Source organism: Anastrepha obliqua, chromosome 4, assembly GCF_027943255.1.
Source record: "Anastrepha obliqua isolate idAnaObli1 chromosome 4, idAnaObli1_1.0, whole genome shotgun sequence".
Classification (NCBI taxonomy): domain Eukaryota; kingdom Metazoa; phylum Arthropoda; class Insecta; order Diptera; family Tephritidae; genus Anastrepha; species Anastrepha obliqua.
The window spans coordinates 122,239,439-122,264,057 of record NC_072895.1 but is presented as its reverse complement, the minus strand read 5'-3'; the positions used below and the strand labels follow the sequence as shown (position 1 = coordinate 122,264,057).

The following is a 24,619-nucleotide window of genomic DNA, read 5'->3' as shown; positions in this document are numbered from 1 at the left end:
TATATGGTAAATGCAGCAAAGACACCCTTAATAAGATCAAGGCGCCCTTTAACATGGCAGTAAGGCGAAGCCTTAGAGCGTTCAGGTCGACACCAGTTAAAAATCTTCTAGCTGAAGGTGGCTTTCTATCAATTGAAGACCGCATACAATATCTACGCAGTCGTATTGTCTACAAACTATTTTGCACCAGTGAACATATTCTACATCAAGAAATTCAGCTTCTTAAACAAAGGAAAACTTGCATGTCACATAAGTCAGCACTATACGAAATAAAAGAATTAGCGTCTGATTTGAATATGGACGCACACCCAATGAAGATCCCCGCCACCAAATTTCCACCATGGGCGCTTAAAAGAAACGTGTTTGTGAATGAATTAACTCTCCTGCGTAAAGAAATAACAAATAACTCTACTTACCAGTCACATTTTTATAGCGTAGCAAATCCATTGCAAGAGAATGGCTGGAATTTCATATACACGGATGGCTCAAAACAAGATGATGGAGTCTCATTTGCTGTTACAAACAGTAATGGCGACACTTTAACCTGTGGACTACTCCCGAACTATGCAACCATATTTGACGCGGAACTGCAGGGTATATTATCAGCTTTGTCTGTGACTAAAGTCATGAATAATAAAACGGTAATATGCACTGACAGTCTATCTGTCTTTAAAGCTGCAAAAAGATTTCGTATTACTGTCGATCCTCTATACCGTTCACAGCAACTACTAATTAGTCTGTCGCCAAAAGTAAAACTCATGTGGGTGCCTAGCCATGCAGGTATTACAGGTAATGAATATGCTGACAAAGCAGCAAAACGTGCTTTAAAATTGTGTCTCCACTACCACATGCCGTTCGGACATAAATCCATCAAAAATATATTCTCCAAAGCTATGGGTTCGCGGCAAGAACGTAGTTGGTCCAATTATAAACACCAATACAAAGAAGTGAATCTTCATGGGAATGGGATCATCTTACCAACAAACACATCAACCTGGATGAATAAATGTTTTATACGCCTAAGGTTAGGCCACTGCCTTCTAACACATGAATACCTTTTGAAGAATTCTCAACCACCTTCATGTACTTTCTGCAACAAATCTGATCTAAGTGTACGTCATATTTTGCTAAGTTGTACCGCTATTTCCCATCTACGCACGCAATATTTTGCAAATAAAAACCCAATTGAAATTCTCTCCAATGCATCAGAAACCAACGTAAAACTCATTTTCAACTTTTTAAAACATTTGAACATGGCGCATCTAATCTAAGATATTATAATAGATAAGTATAGTATGTAAATAAATATAAGTATATAATATACAATAAGTAATACTAATTATTTCACGTAATGACTTAGCCGATAGCCCTGGTAGCTAGTGCAGTAAACATATTACTTTATAATTTTAATTATAATTTAATAAATAAATAATAATAATAATAATAATATGCACACATGCACAAATAACACACATGCCCACCTACAAACACACACACACACAAGTCGACATATAAATTCACATGTGCTACTTGCAGATTGATCGCCAGTGTAGCAGTGGTATGAGGTAATAATGCCGTACTCGACATCCTTCAACACTTATCAGCTGAATCGTCGGTATGGCAGAAGTGCAAATAAAGGCGCTTACAAATGTATCTGGAGAAGTTACTTACTTAGCAACAACTAAGGAGTATAAAAACCGTAGCAGCGCTAGTAATAGTAGTGCATAGAAGCAGAAGAGGTAGGTGGGGTGGTAGCAGTAGTAGTAGCGTTTTCAACTGCAACGCCATCATTATCAACAGCTACAATCAGCATTCTCAACATCTTTCTTCTACTTTGTGGTAGCATCGCAGTCATCAGTGCAAACAAATTCAGGTGCTCGACTTTTGTTGCTGCAACATTGTGCTGTTGGAGTTAGTGCGATGCCAATTTTGTTGGTTTCCATAGAGTGTACGTATGTATGTAGTTGGTTGTAGGGTTTTAGCTGTAAGAGCTTTTTAGAAAATTACTTCGACATGCTCATGCCTTTCTTCGTTTCGAGTATCATCACTTGACGCAAATACCTACTTCCTTCTGCTTTCACTTGGCCATTTCCCATTTTCACATTTTCACAATTTCTGCATTTCCATTCGTCAAGAGGTTTAATCACATAATACGTTGCTGTATCATTGCCTCAGGAGTGGGGGATAATGTTTTCAATGTTTTCATTTCAACCTTCAGGTGTGAATGCATCAATAACATAAATGAAAAATTCATTCATTCGGCTAATGTTTCTTGTTTGTTTGTTGTTTTTGTATGTACTCTGGTCTGCTTTATCTTTGTTCTACTTTTGGGACTATTTTTTTATTTGTATTTTATTTATTTTTCGAGCCCATTCATTATTGAGGGCCAATTATCGATTGTATGCACAGCCTGTGCAACATTTTTATTTTTTAGTTTTACATACATTAATGTCGACTGATGACGGGGGAGAGGTGATGTCATCTTACAAGGCATTGAAACTGTTCGGTAGCCTTAGCATCTCGCGAGAGATCCTTAAGAACTTTTGTGATAGCCAGGCTGCAGGCTCTACACCTCTACGCTGCTTCTCTTTTTTATTTTAAGCTGGCGCTGCATTGCCGCTGATCCTGAGAGCTCAAACCAGACTTCATCTTCAGATTCAGTCACAGATCACAGGAATCTGGAGGAAAACTGCATGGCAGATGAACTTGCAAGCCAAGGTGTGCCATTAGTAAACTGCTTAATAATGCATTTTCAATTAGGTAAATTAATGGAAGAGAAAACTAAATCACTGCTTGTCAGATCTTAAGAGATATACAATACCTATGACCGAAAAGTGACGTTCTTTGGAAAATATTTTATTGTAGCTAGAAAAAATCTACTGAGGCTCGCAAAGATATGTAAATGCGAAGTCTATGGTACATAGGTACAACCTCCATATTAAAGTCAGAAGTTTAGGTAACGGTTGTTGTTTTGAAGGTTGACTGGCCGATTACAGCTTCTCGGCCGTGAAAAATCAGGAGCGGTAGCATATTTCTAATAATACACAACACTACGCGTGCATTTCTTCTTTACATTTTTTATTAAATTATGTACGAAACTCGAATCTACATATATACATATTTTAAACAAACACGGGGCCCGATGGTATATCTATATAGCGATTTTCGACACAGCCGCGCACTAATAAAAGAAATCGCTCACCAGCCGATCCTCAGTCACCAACTCTTTCCAAGGTAACCAATATGCTTTCTTTACAAATTGTAAGAATATAAACTACGAAAAAGTGCTTGAAAACTAGATTTTTTATAATAGATAATGAAGGAGAATTTAGAATTTAGTTCTCTTTCTACAGTTAATTTCATCATCTCACACACGAAAGTGGCGCCGCGCGGCTGAAATCAATGTGTATTCAAGTCATTTCCACAAACTGTGTAGAACGATAAATCCCCGAGCCTTATACCACACTGTTACCTGTAGATGGTGGCAATTAGATTTTTGTTATGCAAGGTTATGGCCACTTGGATTACGTTATAATGGTCAAGGCACTCATCGTTTTGGCAGTTTTACCTAATTAGGGTACTATGTTTTTTTGTTTTAGTTTGTTTCAAGTCTAAAACATAATTCTTTCCTCGGTCCGCTTAAATTACTACAGATATTTAAACAACTAAATTCAAGAAAAGAGTTTAGAAATTTAATTTGTTGAACCAACCAATGCGGTTTAAGAAATGGAGTCAGCTTTGGAGGCCCAAGTTGAGCCCATAACACAAATGCTTGATAATTGGGCTTCGATGTCGGTTATTTACACATAAGTTACTCGAGTATTTTATTCACTATTTATCTTTACAGCTTTTGCAATAATCATTGCTGGTGATTATCAGCTATATACACTTCTGGTGTAAAGTGTGTGGCCAAGGTGGGAGGACAAATCCACTGTTGACCTTGGGTTGGTTTGGTACCATCTCCAGTCATGCTAAAAATGTTGCCTTGTATTTTATTTTCACGGTGAGCTCGCTTAAACTGGATAAATATTGTGCTATAAGTACCTGTCACAGTTCGCTAATATTCATAAAAATTTCTTCGATTTTCGAAGCCATAAAGCCATATCAGAAATAAGTAAAAGCAAAACTTTCTCTTCGCAAACAGAAACCTGTTGAGCTAAATTGTGTTACGGGAAATTCACAAAGTTTAGCGAGTGATTTCAAAAGGTTAAAGCAATTTAAGCGGACGTCAAAAATTCAAGTATTAAAAATTAAAATTTCATATTCATTTATTTGCGAAGTTGGACAGCCCCTTGAGTGCCTAGCGAATGTCGGTGCCGTAATGCTTATTGGTGCATGCAAAACTTATATTTCAACTTGAAATTAATTTGAACAAAACGTCAATTCCCACATAAAACATAAATCCACACGCATACACACACACACCCAATCAAATTCATGGCATGAAGGAATAAATTCAAAGTAAAAAGAAGTAGAAAAGTGGTCGGTGCCTCAGACTTTCACGCATACAAACAAACAAGCAAACAAACAAACAAACAAACGAAAATCGAGGGTTGAGAGTTGAGTTGCCAACCACAGAAACTTCCCATTTCAGGCGAAGTGGCACAACAAGTCGCCCAGCAGCTACGGTTGGGAACTGTTGAGTGGTGAGTGCGGCGATAGTAGAACGTTTCGGAGCTGAAACAGTTGAAATTATGTGTAGTAACGCAAATCCGGTAAGTAGACGGCAAAACTTTCGAACTAAGCAAATTGCAATAGTGCATTTCGCTGGAAATCTACCAGAAACACTAAAACAACAACATTCGAAAGCTACTGATGCAACTGTTTTCAAATGTGCAGTCCAAATTTCGTGGCAGGGTAAAAGTTTGCAAAGCATACAAACAGGCGTAAAAACACGCACTTGTGCTCAACGTATGCGAACGCAGGCACACATGCATATAAATTCATACAAATATTGACATGCCCATATGCAAACACATACATACATACCTAAATGCGTACATGTTGCACGCACGACGTCTGATGAGTGTGTGTATGTGTATGCCGACGGTCGACTGATGGCAATTTTTGTAAACTTTGTGGTGTGTACACACACCCACCATCGTTGATAGACGATTTTGGATGGACGGCAATAGCGTCGTTTGAGTCGGACAAACCGACCGACAGACATATTCACTTGCACTCATGCATACGTAAGTAATAACTATGTCATTTGCAATAGACTAACAAGCAATTGTCTGCCTGCCAGCCGGACCTGCTGAGGGAATGCACGTCTGGTTGGCTGTTGCAGTGGCAGGTGAAGCGTGAACTAGCACCGCAAATACCTTTAAAGTGTTTATTAATATTTTGAAAAGTGCTCACGAACAGCAGCGTATCACTCGGGCTAGCCAGACAAGCGCACTCGCACACACGCCTGCATTCATGAACGTATACCGTCACAAGCATGCCACTAAAGCAAGGATAGTTTCGAATGCGGCAGGGGCGTATAAGTAAAGCGCCGACATGTGATGACGCTGTGTACGCGTGTACGTGTATACGAGTTCGTTGCTGCTTTTGTTTATGCCATTCATTTATGCAATTATTTTCTGGCCCGACCACAAATTACATTAGAAATTCTTCAATGCTTGCGAAGCATATTTGAGGAAAAGTTTTTTTTATTTAAAATGTTATTGTTGTTTAATGCAGCGCTTCAATGGTTAGACACCATTGCAATATGAGCAAATTTTTGACATTCCATAGTATTGGCGTGAAATGTAGCATTTTCACCTTTTTCAATTTTATGCGCAACAACTCCAGGGAAGAAGCAAAATGAAGTATGCATATAAGCCATATGATCTCCACTAAATTAATTTTTTTCTTTTTAATCTGTGAAATTAAAAGTAAATTCAGAAAAATACTTACAAAGGGTCTTTCAAAAGTGACGTCTAGATGTATGTAGTACCGACAGACGGTTTCTTTTTATGTAATTTTTCATGAAACATCAATTCAAAGATGGTGGAAAAATTCCAAGAAACTGATTCTGTCTAGGACAGAAAAAGGCGGTTGAAATCACTTGTGCTGCTCGCAAATTTGTGTATGGGAAAATTAAACGCCAATTATACATACATATATATATATATATATATATATATAGATGTATAAAATTTGCCTAAAGATGGCGCCGTAAGTTATTTTTATGCATAAAGATATCGTTTTTTTAGAACAGAGAGTGTACGCTCGACACTCTCTTGCTAAAATCCTCTTGCCTAAGTTCGAATCGATGAAATGCAAACGAATGAGTACTAAAAAATATTTTCTTTTTATCAAGCGCTGGCCACAACATAATAAAAGCGAAACACTCCAAATTTAAATAGTCAACTGGAATTGGTATGCACAAAATGTGCCATATAAACTTTACGCAGCCCATCGTAGAATGGCCGCTTCATGGGGCTCCAAACAAATTCGTCCGCTTAAATCAACTGTATCACTGAAATCCAAGAACAAACTACATAGTAAGTAACTATTCGAAAATGCAAACTTCCACGTGTTTTACCCATATTTGTGTGGAGAATAGGAAGTGAGTAGCACATACTCCATGGTCTTATTTGTCAAACCATCCAAATATTCTGTTTGGTTACTAAAGATACCTAGGAAACGGTACTCCTCAATACCAGAAGCAGTTCTTAAAATGAACATTCAATCAATTACAGAAAGTTTTTGATCGCTCTATTAATTTCAACTAACCTCACAACTTGAAAGACCTGTTCCGTCTTCTTCTTTAAATGCCTTAACTGCAGTTGTTTCCTTTAGTTCGGTATCCTCTTGAATAAGTGCTACGCTCGATGCAGCGCTCTGCCTCTACACTGAGATATTTGTAGTTAGGATTGACAGGTAGCCTTGTGGAGTTTTCTGTGCTAAAACCGGCATCCTTCGAAGTAGATCTCGTCGGCCTAAATTCTTTCTTCATTGGCAGTTAGCACTTACGCAATAAGTAACAGATGTACCGGGAAATAGTATGCACTATCATCGTCATCAAATCCTTTTTAGTTTCTCTAAAGCGTTTCTCCCACCAGTCGACTGTGGAGTACGCAAAAGCGCTAGAAGCACAGAAAAGTACTAGCGGATATAGCAGACACAAATTTGATGACATCTCTGTAAGTACTAATGAACGGCCTATGCCCAAACTTATATTTATATCTCCAAGAATAATAAGGTAAGTCTATTGCGGAGAAATTTAAACATCGGGAAAATTAAACATTTCTAATCGAGTTTTTTCAGTATCAATTAACAGCAGTAAAATTTTACAGCTCTCCAGTGCGCGTGGTAATTGTGTTTTTTTCGGAAATAGAGTTTAGCATAACATTCTTGGTAAACGAATATCTGCAGGAGGCTTTTATGTAATACTTTTTTATTGGCAGTATCCGGAAATGTACTCAGCAGACATTAGAGAATGTACGTATTTATTTACTCAAGTTCCAGTCCAAACTAGTAATTAAATTGGATTTGCACTCTGTTCATTCAAATAGTGACAGCGACAGCCCATATCAACACACTAAACTTTGCTCAGCTGCTAAAATTCTCGCTTAACTGGATATACAATAAAATTTTACAGCTAGATATGTATTGGATGTTCTACATGCCAGTATATGTATGTATGTATACTATTTTAGTCCTTATCACTCGATTAGTTGCTTCCCTGACACCTTTGGAGGAAAAAACGTGCACAAAGTCTTTGGCTAGAATTAGTATCTACATCTGTGTTGTTTGAGATGCCCTATTTCGGGGGGCGAATGATTTGCGACAGCTTGTGTAGTTATGTGGGTTTTCGCCAAAGCCAGCACGCATTAATGGTTTCAAATCGCTCTTGACCACTAGTATTATTGTCAATGATGTTAGATCACCAGGTTTCTTATGGTGAAAAAAATTGTGTGGGGACTGGCTGCTATGTCACGTGGGATATGTTTCACAAATTTAGCTTCTGTTAGTGATGTACGATAAAAATCAACACATACCGTGGCAGCGGTTTGTTTACGAATTAGGTAAATACAAATGTGCGAAAGTGCGTAATTTTATTGTGCAAGTGAATGAGTTATTGTTTAATTAGAGTTGATATTTTTAAACTTCAATTAACGCACAATAAAACTACGCACTTTCGCACATTTGTATTCGCCGCAAAATATATTTTGTATGTGAGGTGTAAGAAATATCTAAAATAGCAAAAAATTATTTTGTATGTGGGTGCTAGTACTGGCACCCTATTTCCACTCAAATAGACTGTGCATCTCTTTTTTGCATAAAGTAAGGAGTATAAAAACCAGATGATACGCAAATCATCGTGTCGAGTAATAAAGGCGATCAATGATGGCTTTGCTCGTAAACACAAAGAGTAAACGCTCAATATGAAAAGTGGGCAAAAATGGATGTTTTTTGATTCAAATTTGTTCCTTGGTGGGTTAGACTACTCTGAATCCTTGATATTCGGTTTTTTTGGTTTTTCATAGCTTTTATATTTTCGATGAAATTAAGTCTAAAATGAGGGTTAAAAATGTTTTTTTCTGAAGCATTTCAGCAATCCAAATACGTCTATATGTCGGACAATAAAATTTCTTATTTGTGCCCTCTTAGAAGACACTCTGCAACCCAGCCAAGTGAGTGCGGCGCCGGGCACACAGAAAAATTAATATGTATATATATGTACATATGTAGATACACTGCAGAAAAAAAAAAAACAAAAAAAGGAGCAGTCTTGTACCAAAAAAAAAATGCCTCCCTTCACGACTAAATTACTTATTTTATGCATTTTTTATTGATTGGATAGTCCCATACGTGAAGATATATATATTTTAATTAAGTATTTATCTTCTATAAGAGAACAAAAAGGTATGGGTTTGAAATTTTCAGTAGTACGAAATGTAGAAGGCGTAAGCTAATGGCAACTTTTGTTTACATTATTAGTGTATAATTCTGCGTGGACTTGACACACAAGCAGCTAAACTAATCACCATTCGCTTCGACTGTCACCATTCTGTCACGCATTTTTGCGACTACAAAAATTTACGATTCACCAAATATTTTTGTCTTCCTCAAGAAAAATAGGCTGAAGGGGGGACCCTCATTTAGACGGTCGAAAAATGCATCATGTTTGGGAAAAGGTACCCAGTTTTATGTTAAAAGTGATTTTTCATGCATAAAAATTGACTTTAAAATTACAAAAAAATATGAAAATCTTTTTTTTTTTAAAAACACTTAATGCCACATTGAAAACAATTTAATTATCTTTAAAATGAGCTATTGTAAAGCCTGATTGGTTCAATACAGCGTTCTCAATTGTGTACACAAAATCGAAAAATGATGTTTCGAGAAAAACGCGTTTAAAGTTTTGGATACAGGCGATCAGGCCACCCGTCGCGTCCTGTTAAAAATTTTGTCACTCCTTCAAAAATACAGATATCGACTTGAAATTTTGAAAGTATATTCTTAAATAGTTGTAGAATAGATTAAAATTATTTCCAAAAAATCGATTTTTTTGACCCGATAAATGAGGGTCCCCCCTTAACAGCTCAGGCGTGTGTTGGAAGATGTGGCGGGCTCGTTTTATGAATGGACGAGCTTTGCTTTGAGAAAAATGCGATTGCGTTTGAATGAAACAGTTTTTGTTGTATTCAAGAAAATATTAGTATGCTTAACGGCAAAGCGGCCATCGCGCTGCGCATGCTGCTGCTTCTGCGTCTATGAAGGTATTTTGTTTTTGTAAGTACAATACAAAATTTTGAATATCGACTGGGGGGCAGCAAATTTTATGAAATAAATAATAAATTAAGGGTACATATTTTTATTATCCTTTATAGATAAATACAAATATATCTGAATGTATGTACAGTGCCGCTCAACTGAATAGGTTTGAAAATTATTTCTTCTATTTTGTTTCTCTCTTTGTTCTTATGGCATTTTTTCCTTCTTTCTTTTTTGTTTTGAACATTCATTTGTTTACTCATAATATGTATCAAAAAATGTAACGGGTTCTATGCAACGGTAAATCAGAATTTTGCTTTCATCGTGAAATTCGCTAAATGTGTGGTCTATTTTTGGCTCATCTGATTAAGTTTTACAACTTTGACTTCACTTTATGATTGACTGCGTGATTGAAAACATATAATTTCTTTGGTATACTTAAATTTAAAGTAATTGCTGCCAAGGCTAAGAAGATTGGTCGAAGCCAAAACGTGGTCAGCAATTTACAGGAAAAAATGAAAGGAGGAAAAAAATATGCTACAACGGCATCAGAGAGGCGACTAATCCTTCGAACTGCTGCGAATTCCCACCTCTCTGCCAGTAAAATCAGGGATGAATGCGGTGTAAATGCTAGTTTGGCAATGGTAAAACGAGTTATTCGGAGTGCTAACACTTAAAGAGATTAAACATAAAATAAAAAACCTTCTCTCAATGATGCACGGAAGGAAGCGCGACTTCGATTTGCGCGGGAACGCATGACATGGAACAAGGAGTGGAAGGCTGTGGTCTTCTCCGACGAAAAAAAGTTCAATCTCGACGGACCGGATGGCTACAACTATTATTTTCACGATATGCGAAAAGAGGAATGCTTTTTGAGTCGTCATCACTCCTGTACAGGAGACGTAATGGTTTGGGGAGCCATATCGTTTTACGGAACTTGAAAGCTGCAGTTTGTTTCATCAAAGATGAATGCAAAATCTACAAGACTGTGCTCCAAAAGGCTTTTCCCCAGTTTTCCGATATTTTTGGACCTATTCAATGGACGTACCAACAAGACAACGCCCCCATACATACAGCCCGGGTTACTAAACAGTGGATTAAGGACCAGCATGTCAACTTGCTCGAGTGGCCGCCATACTCCCCAGACATGAATATTATCGAGAACATTTGGGGATTTTTATTCAGAAGAGTGTATGAAGGGGGAAGACAATTCCAAGACTCGGCGAACCTGGTTGAAGCGATTAAAAAAGCCGGGTAACCTATTTCACTGAGTGAAATTGAAAAATATTACGATTCCTTATCAACTCCAATGCTTGAAATAATTAAGAATAAGGGTGGTCATACCAAATATTAAATAATGCAGAAATAGTGTCTTTTATTATTTAAGTTACCAAGTGCCATGAAATATTGCTGTGAATATTTTTTTTTATAGTTTTGTTGGTCAAACCTATTCACTGGAGCCAAAAATTATGTAGATTTTCAGCTATATTTTTGAAAATATAATAAAAAAAATATAAAAACCAAATAAAAAAAAAAACTTTTGTATTTTTTATCGTTTTATCGTTTTACTTAACAAAATTTAATTGGTTTAAATCCGAGTGCTCGTTATGAAGATATTATGTTCTAAGTTTAAAAAAGAAGTCAAGCCTATTCAGTTGAGCGGCACTGTATGTACATCTGCATGTGTATGTATGTTTACCGTACTTTTGCTCAGTGCTTAGGCAAAGACAATTCGGCAACGCAATTGCTCGTGTCGCATTCTTTTTGTGACACATATACGAGTAAAATCATTATTCTAGCCAATTAGAACTCATCACGATGTTTTCCCTTTTTTCTTATTTTCAACCGACCAACCGTCAGTGATGGTAAATGATTTTTGGAAAAATCCCTACACGGCCCAAAAAAATTCCCTCCTTTTCCCTACGCTTACAAAAAATTTTCCCTACAAAATTCCCCACATTTTTTTCTCCTGTGTTTACACTATAATGAGACACTTGTAACGTCAAAATTGAATTATTTGATTAAGTTTTGGACTTGGCACTTTATAACAAAAACAAATTTTATTCCAAATATACACCTATTTATTATATTATAAACACATACATATATAAAGAAAAATTCAGCAAAAAGACTAAAAATTAGATTTTTTTCATTACATTCAGTTCTGCTTAAAACAAGACAGAGTTTTTATTTTTTCAGAATCCGTCACGATTTCTTTTAAAAGTGGGATTTAATGGTCCACCACTTGCAGCGCGACATTATGATCGGCTTTTTCTTGAAAAAACTGTTTATTTTAGGTGTTTTTTTTTCTACTGCGTTCATATATTTTTGGTGCATTTTCGTTTTGGCGTGCTTTTGCAAATCAGAGTTGTCGCAGTTCAAAACTTTGTCGCACGCAGCGCATTTGCATTTGATCGTTAGCCACAGCTTCCAACCAGTCACTAAAATTGTCGTCGTCAAGCCACTTGTTATTGAACTTTTGTTTCCGATACTTGCATTGTTTTTCCTGGTGTTCCTCCGAAGGGTCAGTCGAAGAGGAGGAGCTCATTTCTGTAAAATATATGCATTTTAAATATAAAAAAACTAAAGCTAATATAATTGCAAATTTACTTCAGAAGTGAAAACCACCAGAAAACGCGCGGACAACTAACAATTTTCGCGCGATGAAAAAGCCGCGTTTGCGTTAACGAAGAAAAAAATGGCAATATTGGCGTATTAACGCTTTTAAAAGTATGCTACCGTAAGAAAAAAAAGTCTGGCATGATATCTTACTGCGGATTTTTATTTTAAATGAACTTTTTTTAATTTTTCCCGCTATTTTAAAATTGTTTCTGCCTTTTTTGAAAATTCCCTACATTTACAGAATTTAAAAAAATCTGTCCTTCTTTTCCCTACACCCACATTTTTCGAATAAATCCCTACATGTAGGGAATTTTCCCTACATTTACCATCACTGCCAACCGTAAATGCCCGTTTGCCAAAACTGAGTGATTGTGACTCTATCTTATTACTTACCTACTCAATGGTTAAATTCAATTATTCTCTTAATTTTTTACTATAAAATAAATAAAATTCTTGCTCTCAAGTCGCAGTCGCCATACTCAATGGCCATATGACAATTTTCGATGTTTAAACAGCGTCGCAGATCAATTGTATCGAAAAGCGCAACGACTTGACTGGTGGTCGCTCTGAGAATAAAGTAATAACGGTAAAAAGAACTTGGAGGGCAAGTACGTACATATGCAAATAAATGTACAGCAAATAATTCAAATTCTTCAAACATTGTAGGCATTTTATCTCTATTGAATATTCCGTTGTTGGTGTATGTTCATACATATGTATGCCTTTAACATGCGCGCGAAGCGTTGCTTCTGAAGGAGTTCGAAATTACGCAAAATCATAGCTTAGACAGCTTGGATATGAGCGGCGAAAAACTAACTGAAAAAAAAACATGAGTTTATTATTAATTTCAATTTGCAGGAATATGTATATAAATCGCCGCAATCTCACAGAATCTCGGTAGCTGGCACCGAAGGTCGGTTGTACACATTGGATAAAGGTGTTAAGTAAATAATTATTTGGTGAACTTAGGAAAAGCTATATACATATGTAAACTTTAGTCTTGATTGCAGATGTTGTTTTTGAACGTTTTCATTTATCTTTGGAGGTACCCCGCGAAAGCTACAAAACAAGTTCAGGAATCACAATTAGTGGTATCACTAGACTTTTTAGACGATCATCTTGAAAGCCTCCACTTTCAACGGGCGGAGGATGTTGGGAACCGCTATAATAAATAGAACCCAGCCGTTTGGTTTTGCACTTTCATGTATTGTCCTTTACACGCAAATCGTACTTAAACCCTAAATACGTACTCACGCATACTAAACTTAAGATATCTAATGAACAATAAAGGCCTCTAGAAACTTAAGCTTTACTTTGCTTGGCTTGTTTGTAGGCTCGAAATAAAAATATTATTACAAATATCTTTTCAATATGCACATGAGAGGTAAGTAAAACTGCATGTGTTGCAAAGCTGGTCATTTATGCCATAGCCATACTTTATTGTTATGTGCGGAGTTACTATGAGGGGCAACCAAAAGAAGCCGAAGGATAAGTTAGCCAAGCAAAAAGAGCAAAGTCAGAAGCTGTTGAGATAAAACCCGCAGAAGGCTACACAGGGTGTAAGCACCAATCATATATATACATATATCGTTTTCTGGAATAGAGAGTGTACGTTCGACACTCTCTTGCTAATATCCTAAGTGCGACTAAACGAAATACATATGCATACACGAGTACTGAAAAATATAACACTTTATTTTTCTCTAGTGCAAAGAGTAAAATACTTCAAGTTTAAATAGTCAACTGGAATTGGTATGCAAAAAATGTGCCAAATAAACATTACGCAGTCCATCGCAGAATGACCGCTTCATGGGGCTTCAGAACAAATCGTCCGCTTAAATCAACTTTATCACTGAAATGCAAGAACAAAAAATATAGTAAGTAACTATTCGAAAATGTCACCTTACACGTCTGTACCCATATTTGTGTGGAGAATAGGAAGTGAGTAGCACATACTCCATGGTCTTATTTGTCAAACCATCCAAATATTCTGTTTGGTTACCAAAGTTACCTAGGAAACGGTACTCCTCAATACCAGAAGCAGTTCTTGAAACGAAAGTTCAATCAATTACTGAAAGTTTTTGATTGCTCTATTAATTTTAACTAACCTCACAACTTGAAAGACCTGTTCCGTCAAAGCTCCATACGAAAAGCCACCTTCTTCTTTAAATGCCTTGAAAGCAGTTGTTTTCTTTAGTTCGGTCATCCCCTTGAATATATTAAGAGTACTACGCTCCACGCACCGCTGTGCCTCTACATTGAGATATTTGTAGTTAGGATTGACAGGTAGCCATGTAGAGTTTCCTGTGCTGAAGCCGGCATTCTTCGAAGAGTCCCATTGCATTGGAGAACGCTCTGGATCTCGGAACTCACAAGTGGCTGAGCATTCACCGTCGGTCATGCCGATCTCGTCGCCCTAAATTTTTGAAATTAGAACTTACCCACTGGTAATAAAAACATTCTTAGTTGGCAGTTAGCACTTACGTAATAAGTAACAGATGCACCGGGCAATATATGCACTAACATCGTCATCAAATCTGTCCTAGTTTCTCCTATGCGTGTAGCTGGACGACTGTTGTCATGATTGCCCACTACCCAATTGGCTACTTTATGTTTTGCCCAAATTACGTCCATCTAATTTTTAGTTAAGTCTTCAACAATCTTTGCAGTGGCATTGGTTTTTAATTTAATAAAGTTAAAATTCATTGGCTGTTGGCAACCGGCGGTTGTGCCATTGCTAATGTACGTGCTTATAACATCAACGGTGGCATAACCTTCAACGATTTGTGCCCTAAAGACAAGTACAGTTGGTTAGTTTAGTCAAAATTCTTACTGTGCGTGTTGTTTCCACAGCAGATGTGCCTCACCTAGTATCACCGCCATGCTCACGTTGGTATCCATCTAAGAACTTGCGCCATTCGTATAACCATTGAGGATTTTCTGGTTGATCTTTTGTATAGATGGGGTCAAGCCTCGGCTGATCTCCATATGTACCATTTGCTAAACGCGTCTCGAAGAAAAATGGTACCGCATCAATGCGAAAAGCATCCACACCACGATCAAGCCAGAATTTTAACACTTCAATCAGACGTTCACGTACCATAGGATTGGTGAGGTTCAAATCAGGTTGCTTGACTAAAAACTGGTGTAAATAATATTGTTGACGTTGTTCGTTCCAAGTCCATGAGGACCCATTAAATGCTGATATCTGTACGAAAAAATAAGGAAGACGTTGCCAGAAAGAAAACTACAAAATAATAGATAGTCGAGGTAAGAAGTTACTCACCCAATTACTTGGCGGTACACGCTCATCAGTTTCTGGGTCGATTTTGCCATCATCCCATACATAGAAATCATCGTAACCATCTTCACGACGTATCGACTTCTGGAACCACTCGCACTCATCACTCGTGTGATTTGGCACAAAATCCAATAAAATTTTCAGCCCTAATTCATGAGCTTTTGCAAGCATTGCATCGAAATCCTCCATTGTGCCAAAGAGCGGAGCAATTTTAGTGAAATTAGCTATATCATAGCCCATATCGGCCATCGGTGAATCGAAAATTGGAGAAAGCCATGCAGCCGTCACCCCTATTTCCTTGAGAAATTCCAGACGAGATGTAATACCATTCAAGTCTCCTACACCATCACCATCACTATCCATGAAGGATCGAGGATAGATCTGATATAGAGTGGCGGACTCCCACCAGTCGACTGTGGAGTTCGCAGAAGCGCTAAAAGCGCAGAAAAGCGCCAGAGGGAATAACAGTAATAAATTTGATGACATCTCCGTAAGTACTAACGAATGTTTAGTGCCCGACCTTATATTTATACTTCCAGAATGTAGAAGGTGGGTGTGTTGCAGAGAACGCTAATTATACCGTGAATGCTAAAAATGCCCTTTATAATCTTTCCACCATCAATTAACAGCAGTGCGAGCTGTGAGAATTATGTTTTGGTAAATACAGGTAGAGTTTAGCATGTAGTGATGTCAATTACCACCGCAATATAACATATTGGCAGTACATTAGAATGTCACTAAGAAGGGAAGTAGAAAAGAAAAAGAATAGAAAAAACTACATGAACATGAACAGCCGACATGCAGTAGGAATTAGAAACATACGACGATGGTGGGGATGGAAGAATTTTCCTCATTCCATTTTGTGCTGATATGTTCATGTACAAGGCGAAAGAAAAAACACAAATCAGCTGGTCAACTGATACCACTTTTAATAGATTCGCCTAGGCAGTAAAATTATAATTTTGTGGAAATAGCGCATGTGTCTCAAGGCTAAGCGCTGTTTGTTTTTTTTTTTGCTATTGCATCAAAATCATGTCATTGAAATCAAAATCATGTGGGTTTAGAAGATTTCTGAAGAGACAACACTGATTCTGAACACTTTGACTGTGACTCTATACGCAGATTAACGAAAAACGTACAAAATATATTTTTTTCAGGGGACCTAATAATTCTAAGCCAGACCAAATAAACAAAAATAATTTAAAAGTACATACATATGTAGTTGTTAGAAACAGTTGTGTCAACAATTGCTATGGTTTGCTTTCATTTTTGGCTATGACATATTTATTTATAAGCTGTTATTTTTGTGAAATGTACTATGTGGGATGACTTGAATGTTTAATAATCTTAAGATGCGTGCATTTGTGTGTGCGTATGGTTATAACATAACTGATGAGAAAGAGGTTAGTACATAAAGAGATTTGAAACTGCCGTTTTGAAGCATCTAATCGATTTCACGCATTTAATTGGCACTGGTAAATAATTTCATAGTGGCACAGCACTAACAAAGAACGATTCAAAGGCTGTCAATATTTTACATTTTGGAACAAGATACATACACATATGCGTGCGAACAAAGTTGAATTTTTGAAAGAGATATTCGGGTTAGCGGTATTTTATTATATGAAATAAAAATAAAATATTGCGCACTTTTAGGTAATTTTCCTATATGAAGCTTAGAAAATTGTTTATATATATTATAACGAAACATGATTCAACTTTCATTTAAAATACAAAAATTTGGCAGCATTGCCTAGAGCTATTTTAATTTATTTTAGACTCACAACTAAGATTAACATATATGTTGGGAACCGCTGTAATAAATAAGGCCCAGCAGTTTGCCTTGCAATTACTTTCACTTCTTGCCATTTACACTCAATTCGTACTTAAACGTTATAAACATACTCTCACATTAGCTTACGTACGCTCATTCAAATAATTTTGCCTACTATTATACTTAAGTGCATCCCTGATTAACTGTAACATCTTCTATATACATACATTCATGTATTCAAGCGTCTTTCTCGCTCCCACATAAAATATCGGCTTCTTAATTGATCAACAATGTTGCTCACTCTAAGTTTTCAGTTATTAAAGTAGTAAAATGTAAACTTCTTCATGCTAAAAATTCGTTTGCGTCATTTACTTTTCTCTCAAAATCGATAATTTTCTAATATTGATAACGACCAATATGGTACAATTTAATAAACCTTTGTATTTGCAGGTTTCATTCTGTTTTTAGGTATCGCAATTTTCGTACACTCAGCTCATCGGAACATGTGCAGTTCTCTTGTGTGGCCATTGATCATCCCATTTTCACTCAAATATGTTGTTCCGCTTTTTTTTGTACAGAAAATAACAGTATAGTCAAATCATCGTGTCGAGTTATAAAGGCGACCAATGATGGTTTTGCTCGTATTCACAAAGTGTGAACGATACCGAGTGCTGCAGCTCAATGTAAAAATAAACAGTGGGCAAACATGAAAATTAAAATGGATGAATTTTGCTAAAAATGTGTTCCTTAGTGAGCTGAAAAAAAATAGACTCGGCTGTGTGAGGAAAGAAGTGGTGGACTAGTTTTATGAATGAACGAGGCTTGCTTTGAGAAATACGCGTTTGCGTTTGAATGAGATATTTTTTGTTGTATTAAAGCAAATTTAAAAATGTTTAGCGGCAAAGCGGCCATTGCGCTGGGAATGCTGCTGCTTCTGTGCCTATGAAGGTATTTTGCTTTTGTAAGTAAGTAGTACATTATTTGGAATATGGGGGACGCCAAATTTCATTGAATAAATAATAAATAAAGAGCACATATTTTTATTAACCTTTAATGATACAATAAATGCAAATATGTATATATGTATGCATACATAGGTATATACATATATGAATGTATGGGTATATAAGATCCTCAAACTCCTAGTTGGAGCATAGGACGTCTAATGTTAATGGATGGTCGGTATAAAACTATCTACTTTTATGCGACGTAAATATAATACAGTAGGTTCTGTTTTTATGCGGTAGATACGTTCCGCAAGAAACAGCATAAAAAAAAAACAGTATAAAAAAAGCTACTAGTTCTATGGTAAAACTATAGATACGTTTCAAATGCTAAAACCGCATAAATCTGAAATAATGTAATAAAATCGCATAAAAAAGGGCACTAGTCCCATATTATAACTATAGATACGTTCCATAGACCGCATGAATATGAAATAATTAAATAAAATCGCTTAAACAAAATATTGTATTTTTGAAAATTATATCTTTATTTAAGAAACGTCAGAATCGAAAAATAAATTTAATTCAGAAATAGAATCAGACAATACCCACATGTTGCGCGTTCGTTTAGGATTTGGCGTAAAATCACTTTCGTCACTTGAGGAAATGTACACGTCTGATCTAGATAGTTATGCAGGCCGTTCCATACTTGTAGGGTTAGCATTTCTGATGTAATCTGTGATGAGTTTTTGCTTAGCTGGTTTAGAATCTTGTCTATATGTACAATTGCCGATAGGTCGACATGCATTTTGTAATTTAAAAAAAAAAACCGCACTATTTCAAAACCTCATAAAAAAAGCCGCATAAAAACAGAACCTACTGTATATTGTAATGTAATATTTACATAAAATAACTATAATATATTTTATATCAAAATCCTACACAAAACAAAAATAGGCAAATCAAAATTTCGCCATCGGATAAAATATGCTAAATGTGTGCGTACATACAAATGTCTGTATGAATGTGTGTATGTACATATGTACATCTGCAAGTGTGTTTGTTTACCGTACTTTTGCTCAGTGCTTAGGCAAAGACAATTCGGCAACGCAATTGTTCGTGTCGCATTCTTTTTGTGTATACGAGCAAAGTCATTGTTCTCGCCAATTAGAACTCATCACGATGTTTTCCCTTTTTCTTCTTTTCAACCGACCAACCGCATATGCCCGTTTGCCAAAACGGAGTGATTGTGACTTATTACTTACCTACTCACTGGTTAAATTCAATTATTCTCTTAATTTTTTACTATAAAATAAATAAAATTCTTGCCCTCAAGTTGCAGTCGCCATACTCAATGGTCGTATGACAATTTTCGATGTTTAAATAGCGACGCAGATCAGTTATATTGAAGAGCGCAACGATTTGACTGGTGGTCGCTCTGAGAATAAAGTAATAATGGCAAAAACAACTTTGAGGGCAAGTACGTATGCAAATAAATGTACAACAAACAATTCAAATTCTTCTGAACATCCACATCGAATTCCCCTTATGTGGCTCCCTGCGATGTTTTTCTGTTTGAGTGGGTCAAAAAACTACTACGGGGAACCTTTCGGCGTTTTAACACGAGAATGGAAGTAATGGAAAATTGGAAGTCAGCTCTGATAACTCTGAAAATAGAATTCCAGGAATGTTTCGAAAATTGGATCAAACGCTGGCATGAGGACGTTGCAGTTGATGGGGAGAAATTTGAAGACCATATCTCACTTTTCAGGAATTTTCCGAATATATATATATAGTAGTATGTAACCCCCGAAAATCGGGTGGGCTTTTTTCCCACGGAAAGTAAACAGCATATGTGACATTTTTATATTATATATTAAATCAGTAATTTTTTTTTTAAATTACTTCATTATAAACTACATTCAACGTCAAGTTTTCGTTATTGCCCATTTGAACTCGTATATTTTCCCAGGATCTAACCCAGCTTAACGCAACATAAAGTTGGCCGTGAGCAAAGCAATCCTCCTTTAAATGAAGCCCCACCCTTGATAATGTTTGCCCCTGGGCCTTATTTATTGTTATGGCGAAGGCTATTTAATGGGAAATTGGCGACGCTTCAACGTAAAAGGAAGTGTGGTTTCGCTTGGCTGCAAATTTATACGAGGCAATAGAAATCGCCTTCCCTGAGCCTCTCCGCATAACACTTCCGCGTGCAAACAATTCGGATGCATTTGTTTTATGATAAGTCGTGTGCCATTCACCAATGCTTCTGCTGGGCTTATATTGCGAATCAACATTATCACTGTTCCAATTTTCAATTGAAGCTTATGCGGCGGAGTTCCACTAAAATTGAGGGAGTGTAAAAATTCCTCAGGGAATCTTACCTGATCTTGTGAATCTTGTGAAACAATCGTATCAACGCTGAGATATGTGCCCTCTTGACCAGGTAGCATATCGACTATACTCGAGTTTATGTTGGCACATTGATCATTTTTTGGACATAATATGGCTCGGCCTTTTAAATTATCGATTTCTATTATTCCATTATTTGGTTGGAAAACCCAGTCAATGAGGTTTCCGTTTTTTAAAAGAATTTGATCAGGAATTTTTACTGTTGATGCATTGTCTTGCCCTACGCCGTGCCCTATTCGCAAAAGAAAATTACAATAGTCGGGTTCTTGACTACGCATATTGATTGTGAGCTTAAATGATTTAAAAAATTTCCACAAAAAGCAACGCTTTAAACAATTACCAACTATGCCAGTTCGCGTGACGTTTCAAACATTTATCACTTACTTACCTGCTCTATTCCTCCACTTAAAGTAGGAACTCTTCTACGAACTATTCTTGGTAGTCCTCTAGGTATATTTTAAAATTAAATATGGATGTACTTTTTTCTTAAAATAAATTCTATTTTGCGTCTGTCCAAAACTCTTTCTAATTTGCACTGTTACCGTTGTTTTAAGTGAATTGACAAATTTCAAGTCAATTGTCAATTCATACCAATTATTGCCATCACAACAAAATTTTGAAAAAAATTCGCAGCACCCGTTGGGACTATGTTCATGAATACATATGTATTTATTAGTAAGGATAACAAAACAAAACAATTATTGAGAATCCAAATGTATACAATGCTGTGCTCTTTAGAAAGGGAGCTAAACAAAGCAAACGTACTCATATACATATATGCGTATATTTGTGTGTCAACCCGCTTTGCATAGACATCGCTGTTATCAATATGAAAATTTTGATAACTTTACACGCAAATATTTCACGAGCAAATTAACCAATTTTAATTTTTATAATTTTCCGGAAATATGCTCATCAAAACCTTTCTTTTGATATATATTTCATATCTGTACGTGTTGTAGTTTAGTCAGAATAAGCGCCATGTTTTAAAATAATACTATAGATTATTGATCAGGGTGGTATTTCTCTACTTGTTTGAAATCACTTCTGCTACTCATAAACTTGTTTATGGGATAAGCCTCACCAGGCGGGAGTTGAAGCATTTAGCGCACTTCGGTAAAATATTTACTGTTATTACACAAAACCCAAATGAAGCTGCGTGCTTGAAACTCATTTCCGCTCGCAGTACATACTAACAAAGATTAAGAAATAACGAAAGCTATTTATATCCAAACGTCGATATATTTTTGTCCCAATACAATTTATAATAGTAATGGCTTGGTCTGTGACTACCATTCGGAAGTGCACAGGTTCAAAGGCCCGAGCTCGAAACGCCAATTGATAGAAAAAGTTTGTTCCAATAGTGGCCGCCCCTCGGCAGGCAATGGCAAACCTTAGTGTGTTTCGTGAAAAAAGCTCATAAAAAATACTATCTGCCTATAGGCATTACATTTGTAGAACAACATCAAGACGCTCGGCCAAATACTTAAAAAAGCGCGAAAGTTTCCCTGAAGATGGCGCCACACGTTATTTTTACGCATAAAGAGTTTTTTTTGAAATAACGTTCGCCACTCTGTTGCAAATATCCTCTTGCCTAAGTGGCAATACAAACACAGAAGTACTGAAAACTATTTTATTTTATTTTTATCACAACGTAATAAAAACAAAACACTCCAAATTTAAATAGTCAACTGGAATTGGTATGCACAAAATGTGCCATATAAACATTACGCAGTCCATCGAAGAATAACCGCTTCATGGGGCTTCAGAACAAATCGTCCGCTTAAATCAACTTTATCACTGAAATGCAAGATCAAAAAATATATTAAGTAACTATTCGAAAATGTCACCTTACACGTCTGTACCCATATTTGTGTGGAGAATAGGAAGTGAGTAGCAAATACTCAATGGTCTTATTTGTCAAACCATCCAAATATTCTGTTTGGTTACCAAAGTTACCTAAGAAACGGTACTTCTCAATACCAGCAGCAGTTCTTAAAACGAAAGTTCAATCAATTACAGAAAGTTTTTGATCGCTCTATTAATTTCAACTAACCTCACAACTTGAAAGACCTGTTCCGGCAAAGTCACATACGAAAAGCCACCTTCTTCTTTAAATGCCTTGAAAGCAGTTGTTTTCTTTAGTTCGGTCATCCCCTTGAATATATTCAGAGTACTACGCTCCACGCACCGCTGTGCCTCTACATTGTGGTATTTGTAGTTAGGATTAACAGGTAGCCATGTGGAGTTTCCTGTGCTGAAGTCGGCATTCTTCGAAGAGTCCCATTGCATTGGAGAACGCTTTGAATCTCGGAACTCACAAATGGCTGAGCATTCCCCGTCGGTCATGCCGCTCTCGTCGCCCTAAATTTTTGAAATTAGAACTTAATAAACACATTCCTAATTCGCAGTTAGCCCTAACGTTATAGGGTAAGTAGTTTCTCCTGTGCGGGTAGCTGGAAGACTGTTGTCATGATTGCCAATTGGCTACTTTATATTTCGGTAAAATGTTATTCATCCAATTGTTAATTATGTTTTCAACAGTGGGTGCATTGGCATCCGTAAATAATTTAATAAAGTCTAAATTCATTGGAATTTGAGCACCACCGACCGTGTTATTGCCAATGTAGCCGCTTATAATATCAATGGTGGCATTCAGCGACTTGTATCCTGTAGAGAAATAAAGTTAGTTTAGACAAAATTATTACTGTGTGTTGTTTCTCTCTAATGCCTCACCTAGGGTAACCGCCATGCGCACGTTGGTATCCATCTAAGAACTCGCGCCATTCGTATAACCGTTGATCTTTTGTATAGATGGGGTCAAGCCTCGGCTGATCTCCATATGTACCATTTGCTAAACGCGTCTTGAAGAAAAATGGTACCGCATCAATGCGAAAAGCATCCACACCACGATCAAGCCAGAATTTTAACACTTCAATCAGACGTTCACGTACCATGGGATTGGTGAGGTTCAAATCAGGTTGCTTGACTAAAAACTGGTGTAAATATTATTGTTGACGTTGTTCGTTCCAAGTCCATGAGGACCCATTAAATGCTGATATCTGTACGAAAAAATTACAAACACGTTGACAAAAAGAAAACTAGAATTTAATAGAAAATTTAAGTAAGAAATTACTCACCCAATTATCATACGCTCACTCGTTTCTGGGTCGATTTTGCCATCGTTCCATACATAAAAATTATCGTCACCATCTTCACGACGTATCGACTTCTGGAACCACTCGCACTCATCACTCGTGTGATTTGGCACAAAATCCAATAAAATTTTCAGTCCTAATTCATGAGCCTCTGCAAGCTTTGCATCAAAATCTTCCATTGTGCCAAAGAGCGGTGAAATTTTAGTGAAATTAGCTATATCATAGCCCATATCAGCCATCGGTGAATCGTAATTTGGTGAAATCCCTGTTTCCTTGAGATATTCCATTCAAGTCTCCTACATCATCACCATCAGTATCCATAAAGGATCGAGGATAGATCTGATATAGAGTGGCGGACTCCCACCAGTCAATTGTTGAGTTTGCAGAAGCGCTAAAAGCGCAGAAAAGCGCCAGAGGGAATAACAGTAATAAATTTGGCGACATCTCTGTAAATACTTACGAATATTTAATGCCCGACCTTATATTTACATATACTTCCAGAATGTAGAAGGTAAGTGTGTTGCAGAGAACGCTAATTATACAGAGAAAATTAAAAAAGATAAAGTTTGCGTAAATGGAATTTAGCGTGTGATGGTGTCAATCAACCGCGACATAACATTTTTGGTATAGGCACATACATACTTAAACATAAGCAATACTTCTATATGGGTTATTGTTATTGGTTGCTTTTAATTTT

General features: G+C 36.6%; 2 pseudogenes; both read right to left on the bottom strand.

Moving 5' to 3' along the window:
- Positions 1-14,112: 14,112 nt before the first annotated feature.
- Positions 14,113-16,120, bottom strand: LOC129245290 (maltase A2-like; annotated as a pseudogene).
- A 6,371-nt stretch (positions 16,121-22,491) lies between these two features.
- Positions 22,492-24,366, bottom strand: LOC129246315 (maltase A2-like; annotated as a pseudogene).
- Positions 24,367-24,619: the final 253 nt, after the last annotated feature.